We start from the raw sequence: 19,959 nt of genomic DNA on the forward strand, positions 1-19,959 counted from the left end.
TGCTTTGTAGTACGACCGAACTATTAGAAGTGAAAGAGACACCTTGGGTATCTTATGGCCAAGCCTCAAATTTTATAGATGAGGTAACTGGGGTTCACAGAGGTTAAGTGCTTCGCTGACAATCACTTATTCTTGCAGAAACCAAGGTCCTGACTTCCCGCCTCGTGTTCCTTGCATTATGCTACACCGCTCCTTAATGAATGTGCAGAAAGATGCGCATAGTTTAATCATCTCTCCGCTGACAGACTGGCGTTATGTAAAGAGAGAAGGCTGCATTCCTCAATATTGGTCAGAGAGACTGGTTCCTTGCGTGTCATCTTTCAAAAAGTGTTGCCGTCCAAGGGAAAACTGGGGGCTTTGAAATTGTAACAAGAGATCTCATCTTCCGCTACCTCTTCGTCCTTTATTGTAAATTAATGAGAGCTTCAGATTAGTTTATTTTAATTAGGATTTACTTTAATTGAGTCAGGACAGGATTAAAGCTTACCCTGGAAAGAAAAAGACTCTTTGTCAATTGCCCTGTATTTTTTCGCAGAGAAATCTGTTTCTTGTAGTTCATAGGAGGAAGGCAATTGTTTTCGAGGACTAGTAACAGGAACAGATGTGCTCTTCAAGGTTACTGCTTTCCTAAACTCTTCAAATGAAAGCTGAAAATTCATATGAATCTCATTAAGTGTAAATATGCTTGTCTTAAACAAACTTTCAGCTGTTACCTTGAAGTTGGAATCGATCTCTGAGCTCAACTAGTTAATAAGGGCTTGATTGGGGTAACTTAGATTTTAATTTTAAGGTTATAAAAATGTAAAGCAGTATCAGCTACATATTTAATTGGATCCTTCAAAATGCCCACGCTGACTGGTCTGTTATTTGATCTATTTGCTTTGAAAATCCATTGTATTTGGAGATGGATGTTTGGTTTTATTGCTTTGTGGTATTTCTTTCCGGTATTTGTTAATTACCTTGCTTGTTTTATGCTACTAACTTGGTGCTATATCACTCCTATTAGTGTTTGCAAGTTGAAGCACACACGTGTCACAAATTCTGACAGTAAATAATTGAAGTATTTAAATAAACTTGTGTATATGTTACAGTTCTCTAGTTGAACAAATTTGTAGACCAAGATTTTATTCTGATCTATAATTATAGCTGCCAGTGACTGGCATGATCCTGACTGAGTCACATTAATTTACACATTAAGCAGCCATCTGTAGAAATTTTCATAGTACCTTATCTGCACTGGTATATATCACATGGGAATTCTGAAACTACCCTGGTCACTGGAGGGTTTTAAATACCATAGTTGCAGATTTAGAGCCATGAACAAGTTGTTCCAGACTTTTACATTTTTTTTTTTGTCTTTATTACAAGGTTGTTTAATGATCCAAGAAAAGTCTACACCACTTTGGACTCCTAATGACAGAACAATTGATAAACAGAGCATTCTTTTTATTTTCTTAAGAAAATATTTTGGCCCTATGTTGAATAACTTAACAAGGCTTATAGAACAGAACAGAGTTTCTATCACTTCATTTGGAAAGAATAAATACCCTTAGTATTTGGACCACAGTCACAAACTATATTGTAAATCTATCAGTATGCTTTTTTAAAGCAAAATAAAATAATACTCTGTTATTGCTATATAAGGCTGATCTAAAAAAGGTAAAATTATCTAATGTCTGTAACAGAGATGTTATAAAAGGATGAAAGGTGTTTTAGAACCCAGATGGTTAATTTATATAATGCTATTGAAATTAAAAGCAAACATCATGCAAAGATTATTTGAAAATTAGAAGTGAACATTGCATTATATTTAGCAGTAGTCCATTTATGGGACATTAAATAATTAGGAAAAAACTAGCTTAAATTATTCAGAACGACTCAAATGTCATTGATTTAAAACACTCAAAATATAAAAAAACTTCAGCCTCTGTAGGGAACATTTGTTGTATGTAAAGTTCATGGCTGGGTAATATATTTCACACTTATAATTTATTTATCTTTCCTTCAGCTAGAGACATTGTGATGTATTTATAAATAAAGAAAAGGAAGAAGGAAAGAACATACCAGAAAGAAAGCCCATTGATAGCACAATCAGAAAATAGTAGTAATGTTAACTGTTCAGTTGAAGGATATAAATACAGGATAGAGAATTTTTAAATTTTAACCTTTATAATTTTCCAGAGGGATTTTTCATTTCACTGAACACTATAATGCCCCTTCCTACAAATTATTTTCATTATGTAAACCAATGTGCTTCCATAAATAGAAGTGAAGACTCTAACACAGGGAAGAGAAGAAAAGGATTCCCAAAGAAAAATAGTTGGATGAAGGAAAGAGCTGCCCTAATGTGTCTACACTACATAATTTTATGAGAAGGGGTCATGAGTAATAAGACTTACCTGTGCTTCGTCTTGAACTGCTTTTACAGTGTGCACCTGAATGATACGACAGCAGGTAGAAGTCGGCACTTCTGCTGGTACAGACAAGTGTTCTTCCTTCTGCAGCACAGGTCATGCAGACTCTGGAAGAGTCTGCTCTGTTCATCACTGTGTTAGTTTTCTATTAAGGCCTTCTATTTAGCTGATTTTTTTTTTATTATCCATACTACTTTTGGAGAAAAATGATGAACCTCAAACAAATTTACCTACTGTTTAATTAACCACCAGAAAACAGTGTATCATTTTTTTTTTTTATGTTTCATATATTGAGGGTCTTAACCAAGACTTGCAGGTCATCTGGTCAAGCTTATAAATTACTGATTCAGAAGAAGCACAAAATAGAAATAAGACTCCTGGTCTGTCAACTCTAGACATCACTCAAATACATTTGAAATATGCTTTAATTTTCATTTGGTTTCAAGATAGTGAACTGGTATAGAAATTCAACTTTGGTTGACCTTACTTACTTGAGAATTACCATAAACTTGGTCAAATTAGTCATTCCTGATAAGTATTAGTTTATAAACAACAAATGTCAATTGATAAGATATCAAATTAAAGCATGGACCTCGCTGGCATTCATAGGCATTGTACTGTTTTCATTAATATTCCTTCTCATCTAGGAAGATTGTTCCACTGTACAGCATGGTTAAATCTAGGCAGGATGGGAGTGTTTCTATTCTTATTTAAATAAAATAGATTCCCAATCTTAAAGCTGAAGTTTATATACTCCACCATTATACTCTGCTAATCAAATGAAGACATACTTATGGTCAATTTGGCCTGTTGAGTTCAGATAATTTTCTGGAATAGAGAAGATCAAACCCAGTAGGTCATCTGGCTGCTTTCCCAAATTAGAAAATGAAAATAGTTCATCATCTTTGTGGACAAAAAGAGAGTCCCTCCCAAGGGACTCAGATTTTCAGCAATCTTCTTATTACAATTTCTCCTACCACTGACAAAGGTCTTGGCAAAGCACATAACGTTCACAGAAAAGATAATATTGCATTTGCATTATTTTATTTGTAATACTGTATGTTATTTCTAAATGCTGTTCTTGTGGTCAGAGTGTAGAGTGTGGTAAATCTCCTGGGCATATTGACATCTTCATCTGGCTTTTAAAGTAGACCTAAAAGAAGAATGTGTAACACATCTCCTCACATAGAAAACAAAAAACAAACAAGCAAACAAACAAAAAAACCAAAATAAAAATAAAATAACTTAAATTTCCTGTACTCCTCAAGACCTCAAGACACAGGAAAAGAGATGTATAGAATCTACTGAACAACTATATTATCTCTTGCTGAAATGATATGTGAGTTCAAGAACTTAGAAATTATAGCAATGAAGGTCAGAAAGAGTACTACTTTAGAAAAAGGCCTATAATCGTGTTTCCTATTTCCTACCTCTGTTAAAGTGTTTGAAACAACAACAGTTCTGGGTTTGCTAGTCACTAAGATTTAGAAAAGAACTGTGAAATATGCTAAAATTTTGTATCATGTGGCAGGTGTATTTAGAATTTGTATGTACTCAAGAAAGGGTTCAGAGTAATGATTGTGAAGATGATCAGAGAACTTGGGAGGAGCGTAGATGCACAGAACAAGAAGTTAGAAGTTTCTAGCAAAGAGTTAGAAAACATAAAGAACAACCAAACAGAGCTGAAGAACACAATTACTGAAATGAATAACACACTAGAAGGAACCAAGAGTAGACTAAATGAGACAGAAGAACAGATCAGTGAGCTAGAAGACAGAGTAGTGGAAATCACTATCAAAAAACAGAAAAAAAAAAAGTAGAATTAGTAATATTGTAACCACTTGTTTCCTAGCCAATGTTGCTAAATTATGAATAATTAATTCTGGGCTTTATTTTAGCAGTTTGAGGTAATCATTGTATGAAAACTCAACATTTGATGGAAAGTTAGAAGTGATTCCACAGTCACAAAGACAAGAATCCATGAGGTCTAGATAAAAATCACTGGAGAATAAGAACACGGTGGTAATCATCCTCCCCAGTGAAAGAGGAGTAATGAAAATCTCCAGCGTTTATATTCTTGAGATGGCAAAAAGTTACCTCTTTTCTCCAAACCAATAGTGAACTCTTAAAAAAAAAAAAAGGATCATTTTATTTAAACTTTATATAAAATAGAGATTTAAAAATAATCACAATGGGCTAAGAGAGCCTTTACAATAGAGAAAACAAGTGTTACCAATAATAAATCAAACTGACATTATATGAACTCTTAATGAGACACACCAAGCAGGATCCAATGCCAACCTTGTTGCATTCTTACCACAAATGTTTAATTGGCTTAAGTCATGAGACAGCAACTAGACAAATATAAATATTGTATCACAAAAGCAGCTAAGTTGTAGTCTCCGAAAGTTTCATTATTGTAAGAAAAATTTTAATAGCACTATTTTAGATGAAAAGAGACTAAATAAATAAAAAATGTTTAAAAAAAAAAAAGAAAAGGGACTAAAGAGTTATAGTTATGACAGTTAACTATAACGTGTCATCCTTGACTGAATCTTGGCTCAGCACAACAACAATGAAATGGCTACAAAGGACATCATCATTGGGACAACTAAGGCCATTTAATAATGGACTGTACAGACAATAAGCCTGTTTTATCAATTTTTAAATCTTTGAGAGTTATAGTTATGTAATTATTATAATTATGTGGGAAAATATCCTCATGCTTTTTCTAATTTTGAGAGCTATACACAGAAATATGTAGAATCATGGTTAAAGCCACTTATTTAAAAATGGTTCAGCACAAATACGTAGGGGGTGGTGTAAAGAAAGTGGTAAAATGTTAACAATTAGTAGATGTAGCTGCAGAAATACGAGTGTTTATATTATACTGTTCTTTCAGCCTCGCTGTTAGTCTGAAATTTATCAAAGCAGAAAGTCAAGGGGAAAGAGAGTTTTTCCACGGCATTGTAAATTTTGAGGTCAAGTTACCCATAAGTTCTAAATCTTTTTTCCAGAGAAGTACTATTGAGCACTTACATTCTTGAGCAATGGCTTCAATGCCAATTGTAAGTTCTAATTAATACCATATGACAAGATGGAGTAATTTACAATCAATTCTTGGAGTGTGACTGTTGATCAGCTTTGACATTGTGCTTTCTGCATCTCAAAAGTAAAGCTCTGGACAGTGCAGAAACAATATATGGTAGCAAAATATACTGAGGGCTTATGTTGTTAGTAATAAGCAAGACGGAATCAATAAATATTTTGGAGTTTGAGAAGCACAACTTAGGGTGACTTTGTATGGAGTGAGCATCAAGGAAAAAAAAATGCAATAGATGGCACAAGTTGAAGTGAAGAAGCCAGAGGTATAGTAATTTTTTTTAGTTAAAGGTACTGAGTATCCATGTGAACAGATCCAAATTAGGGTACTCTGCCTGGCAAGTAGTAAGTTATCAATAGATGTTTCCTGAATAAATTAGTGACCCTATGAAAGAAAAGTGAGTGATTACACACAATCACTCTGAGTTATTGTTTGTGTTTTTTTTTCATAAGCCATACTGAGAACTATTAGTGTGGAGGTCATTTTGATTTCCCAGAGAAAAATAAACATAAGAATATTTTACTGCACCTGCCATCAACTCTACCTGGGCTCTGTCTGCATGCCTTAGTATGCACTCTTTGGTGAGGGAGACTTTCAGAAAGAAAAATATTGGAAGAATTAGTTCAAAATGAAATCACTGTCACTTTCTTTATCAACCTCTAGCACATTGCTTTTTTATGCCTATTTATTCAAAACTCTCTGATGTTCAGAAAAATAATTAATACAGCATGCATTGTCTTCTTTGAGTTGGCTATCAGATTCTTTCTTTGGTTCAGAATTAACAGAAGAGCTTTTAGGTATAGATATTGAAAGTTTCGCAAAACTTTCATTGTAGTTTTTCACTTATCAAGAGTTGTTCAGCGGTGTTGATATGGACAAAATAATTAGAAGCAAAATATATAAAGCACAACGAATCTCAACTGACAGACCCTCACATCGAAAGTAGTTTCACGGGGAATTGAAAGGAGATGAATGCTGTTGGATAGCTCTGGCTAATGGGTTATATACTATCTGGGAGGAAAATTCTGTAAACATAATTGAAATGTCTCTCTAAGTTGATATTTTGAATTCTGTTACAATCAGGTGTCTTCTCCACCGACTACGAGTTCTCAGGATGTCTGTGTCTTTGGCTAACTTTCAATGAGCAACTTTTTAAAAGAATCCTTTTTCCACTAATTGTCATCTAATCTCAGAAAGGCATCGGATAACATTCATAGAATTTGGTATCTTAAAAGATACTGACAAATGATGTGATTTATTTTCTTGATTTTCAGATGAGGGAGCTGAGGCATAGAAAAGTGAAGTGATTAGTCTAAGATCTAGCTAATGGCAGATTCAGGACCAGATTCAAGATCTTGGTAAACTAGTTCAGTGCCCTAGTTAGTGCATTAAACTGTCTTACATTCATAACTTTGTTCTTTGAGGGTCAAACTAATCCTTTCTTGCCTATAAGGTTTTATCTTTTCAATTATTAAATTTTCTAAGTACAAAAAAAGAAGAAGAAAATACCATTGATTTTGACTGATCTAATGTGAGAAGAACTGTAGCAATGAAGATTGTAAGAAAAAATAAGGGGGATTACCAATTATGGAAATTTCCAAGCATGCAATCAAGATGGAAAACTCAAATCTTAGATTTAATAAGAAATAGCATGAAGCGATATTAGCGGCTACACATTATCAGATTCTGGCAAGAACTCTGAAGGTGAAATTAGAGTCACTGATTAATTTTTAAAACACTTAACTCCGTTAGAGATGCTAATTTGGCAGTGTTTCCAATCAGAAAATATCCTGGTATGAGCTAACATAAAGTTTAGAGAAGTCCCTGAGTAATCAAACTCCAGGCAACTTGTGGAATGAAAATCTAAACATGACACTATCTGTGACTGTCTGTTAGGTTAAAACAAACAAACAAACAAACAAACTCCTTTAGAAAAACAAATTTGCTTAATAACAACCATAACAAAAATTGTAGAACTAATTTTTCTTTCACCAACTAGTTTTCTGAAGATAGAGTAACATAAGTTTCTTTCCTGGATATCTTGTCTATGTCCCCACCATGCTCTTCAGAATGGTGAGTATATTCTTACATCTTTATTACATTTCAAAATTTTCAAAAACATTGCATTTCATCTTCACAGCAATATTGGATGGCAGTATCATTTGACAAGCAAAGGAGTTGATTCTCGATGAGTTTAAATAATTTGTCGAAGGGACGTTGCTAATAAATTAACAAAGCTGGAATTTAAAAACAATCCTATGGAATGCAAGCCTGAGCAAGGTTTTTTATTTATTTATCTATTTATTTATTTTTCTCCCTTCAGGGTCACACAGTTCAGAGTACAGCAGTCACGATCCTGTGTCCTTATAGACACCAGACTATTGCAAAAGCAAGTAATTACACTTATATAAGACCTGAGATTCAATGTAGCCAGAATCAAGTGGACACTAGTCCCACAGTAAAGAAAAGAAAACAAGAGCAATGATTTGAATTAGATATAAATTAGAAAATGATCTATTTTCCCCTTTACTTGACTTAAAATAGTTGAAGGAGGCAGATGAAAATTTGAAAACCTCTCTCTGTCTCTCTCTCTTCCAAGGAAAAACTATAAAATATAACTAGAGATTGTAGGAGAATTTTAAAAAAATTTTAACTTGTGCATAGTTTATTTTTAAACAGTCTCTATGTGGTTTTAAAAGTGATACCAGATATAAAAGGAGAATGTAAGCTGATAGCAATCTAATCCAGCAATTCCACCAAGCTAGAGAAATAAGTCAGACTCTTTTTCATCCTCTCTCTTCCTGGCTATATTAAACTTGTCCCATCCAGAACTCCAGTGAAATTCATCTTAAAACTCTTCACTCCAACTCTTCCTCTGTCAGTATCTTACTGTCTTAAGGCTAATCATTTCATACATTAAAAAATATATATATATATATTTTGAGAGCCTTCTACACACCAATTTTCCAGGCACTTTGGGGTACGCTGTTGAACAAAACAGAAAATTCCTACCTTAAGTCCTAGCGAGGGAGAAGGACAGTAAGTACAACTTAAAAAGTAAATTATATTGCACTTTAGAGAGTGACAAAGGCTCTGGGGGATAAAAGGTGAGCAGGCTATCGGAGATCATGAGTGCTAGGTGGAGGTAGATGTTTGCAATTTTAAATAGGGGGGATCAAGAAAATCTTCAATAAGATGACACTTGAGCCAAGATTGAAAGGCAAGGAGGGAATCAACCCTGCATTGATGGATCAAAGTTTGGAAGATGCAGGCATATCTGGCATGTCTGAGGACCAGCAAGGCCAGTGGGGCTGGAATGGAGAGAGCCAGGGCGAGCAGGGGATGGGCCGCAAGAGAGCTCAGGCAGGTGACAGGAACAATGAGCTACTGACTACAAGGATTTTAACTCTGAATGATTTGGAGAATCAATTACAAGAGTTGGACAAAGAAGTTATGTGACTGGATTTGGTTTTTAAAAGCATATCTCTAGCTGCTCTGTTGTGATTCTTATTTTGGGAGGCAAAGATAGAACAAGAAGGCCAGTTAAGAGATCATTCCAGAAATGTAGAATTCCCTTTCTGGTTTTAGCTATAAAAATAAACTTTCGTTAAGTCTTAGTCTTTCAGTCCATCTAAGTCTTTCAGTCCATCCATCAGCCTGACATCAGTTATTTGCTGAACTACAGGTCTGATCACGTGACTTGCCTATTTCAAAATTTCAGTGGTTCCTCCTTGCCTTCAGAATTCTGTCCAACCTCTTCATACAAATCTCTTCTCAATCTGACCCCAATCTAGTTTTCCAGATTAATCTTCAACTCCTTTCCCGGCTCCTGAAGTGTTCGCTTTAGTTATAAAAAGTTGGCTGCTATTTCCTGAACACGCCATGCTCCATCTTGTCTCGTGCCTGCGAGCTTGTCACTCCCACTGGTAAGAAAATGCATTTCTTTCTTCTGCCTAGTGAAACTTCAGTTTTCTTATTGAGATTCAACTCAAACACGATCACGTCTGTGAGACTTCCTTGACTCTCTCACAAGACCGAGTCTTCTTTCACTGCATTCCACTGTCCTTCATATGTGTCCCTCCAAGCCCTGTTACATCAAAGCTATTTCTCCTTGCATCTACCTCCTGAATAGACCGCGAGCTTTGTGACAGCAGAGAATATGACTGTTTCTATATCCCATGTCTTGAGTTATAGCCCATCACAGATTAGTATCAAATAATTGTTTTCTCTTAAATGAGTGAATAAGTAAAACTCATTTTTAACATGAGGTCTACAATCTTAAAGATCACGCGTTTCAGAGTTACTCAAACATAAAACTGCAGAATTAAGCTCTTAAGAAATTTAGAGTGGCATAGGCAAAAAGAAAACAATTTACACTTTTTATATTTGCTTTCAGCTGTGAATCTAGTTTAGTGAAAATCTATGTCCCAGATATGTGCTCTTGGTAAATTATAAATTTTCTCTCAAGCCCTGGTTCAAATGATATCTCTTTTTAAAATACTTCTTTGTTAGCTGGTCTATGCAATTACTATGGATAGAAAGATAAATAAATAATATTATCTGCCCACAAAAACTTCATCAAAAAATGGTCAGTCAGACACAAAGCAGCCACCTGGGTAAATGAGGGGTGGCATTGCAAATCGTTGAGGAAAGGATCTTCAACAACTGGTTACGGAAACAAGATTCCTGCCTGGGGAGAAAAAACAAATTTCCTTATGAATAAATAATATAAATGAGAAAGAAAATTCAAAACTTTTGGAACGTGACAAGTTTTTTCTTTCTTTTTTATCTCAAAAGAATATTTTTATTTTAAATAAGATATAAAAATTGTATACTAAAGAGGAGAATTGTTAAACTTCACTCTAGCAGCATCATAAGAGATTACTATAACAAAAAGATAAAGATATTACAATAATGATGTTTTAAACTGATTTAAATGATGAGACTAGAAGAAGATTTTGACAAAATTTGTGACTAAAGATTCACATCTAGAAGATATGCAGGAGGATTACAAATAGATAAGGAAAAAAACACACATTGCAATGGGAAATGGGCAAAGGACATGTGCAGGCAATGCACAGTAGAGGCAAGTGCACATACTCACCTAGAAGACAAGGAAAGACCTAGAAAAGGCACTCTCATACAATCACAATGACAATAAGGTAACGCCATTGAACATGCAAGCTGACAGTCTTTGAATTTTTCTTGCCTGCTACTTTTCTAAGCATTTTACACATATACAAACTCTTTTACTGTGCATACAGTACAATTTTAAGACTTTAGTGCAAGTAATTTCTATACCTGACAGCATTTTTATGTTGTAAGAACTATTGTTATTCCCTCTAAGGCAGAAAGGTCTTAAGTCAAGAGCCTGCCTTAATGGTATGGATTGTTTTTGTGTATGTAAGTACGTCAGGCTTCACACAAACAGCTCTATATGCTGTTTGAGGATATGTAAATAGCAAAAGAATAAAAATGGGGATGAGGAATGTATTTAACAAATCATGATGGTCATTGCCTCAGGGAAGAGGAAGGGACAGAAGCCGGGGCATGAGGGATACTGTTAAAATCTAAGATCATATCACTCCATTTCATTGAGTAAGATCCAAAGTCCTTAAGAAAACTTAGAAAGTCTTACAGGACCTGAGCCCCCAGTTTTCTCTCTACCGACCAACCCTCCTCTAGGCACACTGTCCTCCTCCCTGGCCTCAGAATACTCCCACCTCTGGCTCTTTTACTGGCTCTTTGTTCTGCCCGCAGCGTTTTTCCCAGTTATTTCCCTGACTCATTCCCTCTCTTCATGAGCCCACCACCACACGCTCATCCCGTTTAGAATAGCAAACCTACCCCCACCCTGGCATTCTCAATCCCTCTTCTGTTTCTATCTGATAGGACTTACACCCTTCTAAGATACTATATCATTTATGTATTTATTAAGCTTATAGCTTATTGCTTATTTTGTGTCTTCATCCACTAGAAATAAGTTCCAAAGGGAAAAGATCTTTGTCTATAACATACATAAATGTACCCTCAGCACCGAAACAGTGGCCAGCACTAGCAGTGCTTAGCAGTTACTTCTTGAAGGGGTATATGTATATATACAATTAGTGTATTATTTAAGTTATATATAATGTTTTACAAAAGCATAAAGAAAATATAACACAGAATTCACAGTGGTTAATTCTAGATAGTCTATATGTGAATGACTATTTTTCTTTATTCTAAATTTTTTTCAATGTTGATAAGAGAACTAACTAAAATATAACACAAATGAAGACTATAAATTACGTAAAATGGGATTGATTCTCTATTTTCGGCACTTAAATTACAAAAACAAAAACCTGGAATTATTATTAATGAAATATTAGATTCTTAACTAGTTGTTTTGCTAGCATGAAGGTCCAGCTAGTTTTCTATTTTATTGAATTTATATATTATTTATGCTACACGTTGTATTATGCAGCTTAAGTGTGTAAAGAACAGGAAATTATATAAATTTTACTAGAAAGTAACTTGGTTTTTGAACTTGGATATGTTCCCTCATTTAATGACTTAAAAAAGTCTTCTAAAATAAAAGCTTGAAGTAAATGTGGGTATTTTTCTTCTTATCATCCATTTAAAGATGATTTTTTTGATGAATAAATAGAAGAGAAGTAGCTATCTCCAATTTTAAGATTTAATGAAGGACTTCTGTAACATATATAGGAGAGAATTCTTACTAGACTATAACTATACCCAATCCCCCAAAAAAGGGATTAACCACAAAGCCAAATTCATTTTCAGCAAGGTCACCTTTCTGAAAATTCTATCAGGTCCCAGTTTCTTTGCATGAACAGAACTAGAGACATGTACGCTTCCTGATGAGGTCTAGTGTACGGATGGATACATGACTTTAAAAGTATGAGCCACATTACAGACACATTAGCAGGGAGGTTCCTGGATGGGCTATGTGCAGAGCATACATGAAAAGCTAAGTGAGAAAATCTGGTCCCACTATGGGTAAATTGGGAGGACAAGTTGAAAATGTTAAATTCAAACAACCAATAAACCAGATGGCTCAGAGGGGAATTTAATCATTATACATAAAATTTAATATAGAACAGCACCATCAAGGTAAGTTATTCTTTAAAACTCATAGTGTAGCTGGTGAGCCTCAGTGACTGGGGAACCTCAGGGTATTCCTGCATTTTAGAAGGAGAAATCCCATTGTTCAAAAACCTGCCTACTAATAGAGCAAAAAAGCATAAAGAAAAAAAAAAAGCCACAGGAAAACATCAATATAGAAAGAAAAAAAAAAGAAAGTTTATTTTCCCAATTTTTCACAACTGGATTTCTTATTATTTTATTTCCACCTATAATTCCAATTCATTTTAATGGCAGGCTAAGAACTAAGTAAAAATGATAATAAAAGAGAAAATGAAATGGTATTCTTACAGATCACGGTGACCATCTTTTTTATTCTCCTATGTTGATTAAAACGTGAAAATGAAGAAATTAACAGAGCAGTGACATTTGACTTTGTGAATTTTCCGGCCTCTTGATGTAGTTGATCTCACACCACGTAGGCCCAGCAATGCAACAGGAAAATGCACAAACTCACTCTTAAAGAAATGCAGTTATGGGTTTATCACTCCACAAATATTTGGAGAGAAGCCAAAAACAGGCTCATTTATGTTTTTATCCACAATTCTCTATATGGAAGCCCTGGTCCTTGTGAACTGAGTCCAATACTGTGTAAATCCCCAAGTCCTTTTGTCAAGACTGTCACAATTCTGTACAGCATCAAAAGAAATGTGCTCCTTGGACCCATGGGTCCAGCTTCACATTAGTCTTTCCTAGATTTCTATCTAAAGACAATGAATCATAACATGAGGAGAATCAAAACTGCAGTCCCTAGAGAAGCATGGCATTTCCCCTATCCTCCATGCCCAAAACTCCACATCACTGTGTGTGTGTTTGGGGGTGGGGGGCACATTAGGGAGTGCAACCAACATTTCTTTTTCTATTAAAGAAAAAATGATGGTCACTCATCAAACATAGACACTATAACAAGAACTGAAGATTAACTGGTCTTATGGGAGCCCCCAGGTGACCTTTTCTCTCCTCTGCAGCTCTTCCAATTACTCCCCCCTAAAGCCCTCTCCCACCCCAGTTTTCCTGGGTCCATGCCTTGAGAGCATCGTAAGACAGGTTCTCAAGATGGTTGCCTGAGCTAAGTGCTACTATTTGACACGACAAGGCAATTCAGTTTTCCATATGTGAAGCTGATTGAACTACATCTAACTTTGGCCTCCACATATATTCAAAAAATGTCCTACCTATTTCCCTTTTCTTTCCACAAATATTCATTAACTACCTATAGGATGGTATACACTGTTCTCAACCCCATGGTGCTTAGTAACCCACCTGCTTCCATTCATTCCCAAAGAATTTCTTATTTTATTTTTTTAAAGTGAAGTATAGTCAGTTTACAATGTTAATTTCTGGTGTACAGCATAATGAGTCAGTTATATATATATATATATATTTATATATTTATTTATATATATATATATATATGTATTTATTTATTTATTCTTTTTATGGCCTAGTAGTGTTCCACTATGTATGTGTGAGTGTGTGTGTGTATACCACATCTTTTTCATCCATTTTTCTCTGGATGGACATTTAGATTGCTTCCATGTCTTGGCTATTGTAAATAGTGCTGCTGCTATGGACATTGGGGTGCATGTATCTTCCTCCAAATATATTCCCAGGAGTGGGATTGCTGGAACATAGGGTAAGCCTATTTTCAGTCTTTTAAGGACTCTCCCTACTGTTTTCCATAGTGGCTGTACCAAATTACATTCCCATCAGTAGGGTAGGAGGGTTCCCTTTTTCCACCCCCTCTTCAGCCTTTATTGTTTGTGGACTTTTTAATGATGGTCATTCTGACCTGTGTGAGATGATACCTCATTGTAGCTTTGATTTTCATTTCTCTAATAGTGATATTGAGCATTTCCAAAGTATTTTAAAGAGATGTGTTTAAAGAAATGCACAGACACATGATCGCAATTCTCAAATTTGTATTATCCAAAAGCCATTTACATCTGTTCTTTTTGTGTTGTGAATTCTGCATGAGTTTACAGAGATCATGAATGTAGGAGAACATAGTTAATAAAAAAAGCAATAGAGAGACGTATTTTATGCAAGCTATTCAGTGGCAATTGACCAGGATATGTCTACCCAGAGCCACAATCACTTGGCTATGCCTTCCTTTCTTTGCAGGAGCTGTCTTAGCTAATTGCTGACTGCTAAGAGTGCCAGCAGCTACTCCAGACTGCAATGAGATGAGGAGATACAGACACCACGTTTATTTTCTTCAAGATTTTCAAGGAACTCAGGACAGATTTCTTTGGCAAAGAGGGCAATGGAGCAGAATTCTTATTACTATGGCCCATCTTGAAAAATAAGATGAATTTCCCTTAAAAACTACTGAGTGTGTAGATGCTGAGTATGTAATCCAAATTTATTCTTTTTTCCCAAAGTTGAAAAACATGAGGAATTTCTGAAATCATAAATCATTTTTAGATATTTTAAAAATATAGATATTAAATAATATTATATTACTAACACCCATGTTCCAAAAAATCAAAAGTGGAAATTTTTACCACTGCCAATTTGTGTGTGTGTGTATATATATACATATATATAGCATGTTCACACATGCACAAGTACATATACAGACATATATATGGAAAGAGTAATCTATTTCTCTATCTAGTGAGATGATTTTTTATTTTAATTTTTCCATTGTATAATTTTACTCAATTCCTTATTAATAGAAACAATTACAAAGAGATGCCATATATGTCTCCCTGTGATAAATGTGACTGTCTCTAGGATGTGTACTGTATGTTGCAGGGGAAATTTAGTGCCACAGAGAATGCAAAAAATTAATAAATAGAAACTTCAATTAAATAGTCAAGAGAACAGAAGGGGGAGTGCTCACGCAAGCGCTCAGCCAATGAAAAGCTTTGTTTGCTACAGCCCTCCCAACTTCCTTTTCCCTTTCATAAAAGTGTTCTACTTCCCTTGCTACCAAGAAACTTGCAAGAGGCTCATCTCAGTTCTCTGCTGTGCTGGAAAAATATCTGGCAGTATATTTGTTTTAAGTCAACAAGCATACAGATATTCAAATTGTGATTTTCCACAAAATCACTCTACAACTGGTTATACCAACTGTAGTTTGAACAGTGTTTAAGAGCTTCTTTTCTTCACCTTCTTTGTTCATTCTTATTTCCTTTTGTGTAAATTGCCTGTTTATATATGTTATCAATTGGCTTGTTGCAATTTTCCCACTGATATGTTCTCTGCTATGAGAGTTTCCTAGTTCTGGAGGGCTGCACTTCTCAAACATTTCCAATATTCTACTGTTTCCCATCGAAGCCCACACTCAACACAATCACATGCCTTGTTAACATAGACTACATAACATGGTCAGGAAATGACAACATAGAGACTTCCTAATCTGCTATTACTATTAAGAGAAACTTTTTGAGGGGAAGGGAGGGTATAGCTCAGTGGTAGAGCATGTGCTTAGCATGCACGAGGTTCTGGGTTCAATCCCCAGTACCTCTATTAAAATAAATAAATTAATTAAAACCTAATCACTTCCCCCCATAAAAATGATTTATAAAAATTTTTTTAATAAAGAGAAACTTTTCACGGGGTTGGGTATAGCTAGCTTAGCATGCATAAAGTCCTAGGTTCAATCCCCAGTACCTCCATCAAAAAAATAAAAAAGAACAGAAAAAAAATGAATGGCAAAAAAAGAGAGTAGTAAAAAAAAAATAGAGAGAGAGAGAGAACCTTTTCATACTGTCATTATACAAGTACCATACAGTCCCTATTTCTGGACCAAACCTTTTTTTTGTTGTTGAATTCAAAGTGAAGACAAATGCTAAACAGGGACTTGTAAGTCAGTCTTATATGTAGTTATTCTCCATGCTCCAAATAAAAAATTCACTTTCCCCTGACCTTCCTCTCATACACTTATCTAGAGATAAATTAGAGGAAAAGAAGGTGGAAAACTCGGGATATTAAATAACAATTGGCCAAGGAGTGTATATTTAAAGAAATAAAACATTCTTAATTGCAGTAAAGAACACAAATAATTAGAACCATAAAATATGTTGATGAGGACTCATAGATTACAATCTGGAATGTGAGCCCCTGAAGACTGGTGTTTTGTTGCCCCCAGCTGATGTCAAGTACCTTGATTTCAGAAAGGGGCATCTTAGAGCAGACGCGAGGTTAAGCCCAGTGTTGGGCACAACAGCAGAGTACCAGGCGGCCAGTAGTTAAAGAAGAAATAGACTGAATTTCCCACCAGAGTCAACTGCGATAACCCTATTTAAGTTCTCTAATTCTTCAAAGACTGGGTAAGGTCAATAATTAACAAATCATTTCAAGATGAGCGAGAGAACCACTATTTTATCTCTAACTGATGCAATTTGCTTCTTAAGCACATAACCTGCTGGATAGTGATGAAGGAAGTAAATACTTCCCATAGACCCAAGAGTGGGTCTGATGCTTCAGATTCACACCAGTCTCTCTGGGTAGATTCCATCTTTCATGGGTAAAAGTTTAGTCCTCCAGGCTTTTTCCTGTCCTACTCCAATGTATCTAAGATGCGAAGCAGCAAAAAAAGTGATGTCATGCAGACTTCTGTAGAATGTCAAGCTCATGGCCATTTGCTCTTGTGCACCATGAGTCTGTCTATCCGGACCACAAAAAGATGTTAATTTCCTGATCCTTCTACATACTCTACATAGAAATCTGACACGTGCAGGCTGTGAGAAAACAGAATTGCTCATTTTGATCACTTACCTGGAGGACATAAGCCTCTGCAAATTTGTGTTGGACATGGCGCCAAAACAAAGTGGTACTATTGAAGGGGGGTTTTGTCCTTTTCCAGGGTCCCCATCTTCAACTGGATATTTCTCTCATGTACCACTTTAGGATTCCTTTAGAAAGAAAAATGATAAATTGGCACTGACTTTCTTTCACTAAAACCCTCTCTCCCAGAATTTCTCTCACTTTGAGCTCTCACAATTTTCCACACCCTTTTCTGGCAGGTAGGATTTCTATGACATCATATCCTGAGTTCTCTCTTTGTAACTTAGAATAAGACTGACTAGTCAAGCTTGACTCTATCAGAACTGGCTCTTGATATGTTAATGGGTGTTTAAGGAATTTAGAAAATCCTCTTCTCGCTCAGTAATCCCTAGCTTTCCAGAATATTGTTTCATAAAAGACTCAGAAATTCTTAATGACTACTTTGACAGTCAAGACCTAGTAATGATTTTATTGCTCTAATTGGTATATCCGTCTTTCCCATAGTTAAGCCTTTTGGCTTGTCCTTAAGAGAACACAAAGGAAAATTATTTAAAAGGAGTAACGAAATAAATCAAGTTAATATTTTCCAAATATTATCCCATTATAGGATAGAAGAATTGGCAATAAAAAGCAAATTTTATACCATAATATTTGTAACTTTGGTAAATATGTACAAGCTTACATTGTTGAGTAAACTCTAAATAATTTAATTTTAATATCCCTAATTTAACAGAGTATCATTTTGTAAAATTCTACTCCCTTTCACTATTATTATAAATGAAAGGTTATGGAATGCTGGCCTCTCATTGTCTTAAATATACTTAAGCCATATAAAACTTCAGATTTCTATCTTCTTTTGAAAAATTCAAAATTTAGATATATTTGGGCTTGTGTTTCCTCACGGAGCCATTAGCTAGAGCTGAGTAGTGGCTGGCAGCTTTCCACGGCGTTGTCTCCTTGGTTCATGTTAGCCTTCTCCACTTGCTATTTTTTCTCTGGCACAATAACCATTTAATTTATTAATGATAACTGCATGGCCTCTGTAGTCAAATGCTAAACATATTTGGACCATACTCACAAAGCTAAGATGGCCATGTTTGGAGTGGATGGGCTCTGAATTATGATCACAGTCAACGATCCAGAGCCCAGAGCATGCAAAACCAATCAGCAGCACCCTTGGCCGGATGCCGCCTGCCAGGCTTGTTTCTGTCAATGTGTGTTGCCACCTGTAAGTTCTACTGGCACTGGCAGTGGCCCATGGCCTCAACTCTCAATTCTAGCACTTCCCACATCACTTGTCCAAACACAGAACCAAGTCTTTAAGAGTCTCTGAGTCCTCTACCTTAGTTAGAAGGTCAATAGGGTTGTCCCAGCCAGTAAGGGTCCCATGGTTCTCTGGTGTCAGATGGAAGTGGGGAGAAACAGTGTGATACACAGAGGAGAGCAAATAACAAACAGTAACCACATGAGATGACATGGGCAAAGTCACAAAAGATTGCCTGAACAAGGGTCTAGAGGCAAGAGGGTTAGAAGAGTCAAGAGAGTATCAAAAGTAGGATAGGAGAATGCATGATAAATACTGGAGAGGCTGTGGAGAAAAGTGAACCCTCCTACACTGCTGGTGGGAATGCAGTTTGGTGCAGCCACTGTGGAAAACAGTGTGGAGATTTCTCAAAAGACTAAAAGTAGACTTACCATATGACCCAGCAGTCCCACTCCTGGGCATGTATCCAGAGGGAAACTTAATTCAAAAAGACACCTGCACCCCAGTGTTCATAGCAGCACTATTTACAATAGCCAAGACATGGAAGTAACCCAAATGTCTATCAACAGATGACCGGATAAAGAAGTTGTGGTATATTTATATAATGGAATACTACTCAGCCATAAAAATGATAATGATGCCATTTACAGCAACATAGATGGCCCTGGAGATCGTCATTCTAAGTGAAGTAAGCCAGAAAGAGAAAGAAAAATATCATATGATATCACTGAAAAAAAACCCAAGACAAAAGAACTTATATATAAAACAGAGACAAACTCACAGGCATAGAATAGACTTGTGGTTGCCAGGAGGGAGGGGGGTGGGAAGGGATAACCTGGAAGTTCGAGATTTGCAGATTCTGATTGGTATATATAAAATAGATAAACAAGTTTATACTGTATAGCACAGGGAAATATATTGAGTATCTTATCATAGCTTACAGCAAAAAAGAATATGAAAATGAATATATGTAAATCCATGTATGATTGAAGCATTGTACTGTACACCAGAAATTGACACAGCATTGTAAACTGACTCTACCTAAATTAAAAAAAAAAAAAAAGAGCAAGTGTAAAGCAGTCGGCTAGATGAGCCCTGGATGTGGGCTGCAGGAAGTGAGGCTAGATTTTGACCTCTTGCTGATTTCGGGCAAGGAGGCTGAGTCTACCAGAAGGCCTGGGATGAAGCTGCCTGCACTGGAAACTGAACTGCGGTTTGGCACCGGGATGACGCCATTAAGAAGTCCCCTCTGACTCTATCTACTTCTCTATTTGTGAGGCAATTTCAACAATACAGAA

This window comes from Camelus bactrianus, chromosome 13 (genome assembly GCF_048773025.1).
Source record: "Camelus bactrianus isolate YW-2024 breed Bactrian camel chromosome 13, ASM4877302v1, whole genome shotgun sequence".
NCBI lineage: Eukaryota > Metazoa > Chordata > Mammalia > Artiodactyla > Camelidae > Camelus > Camelus bactrianus.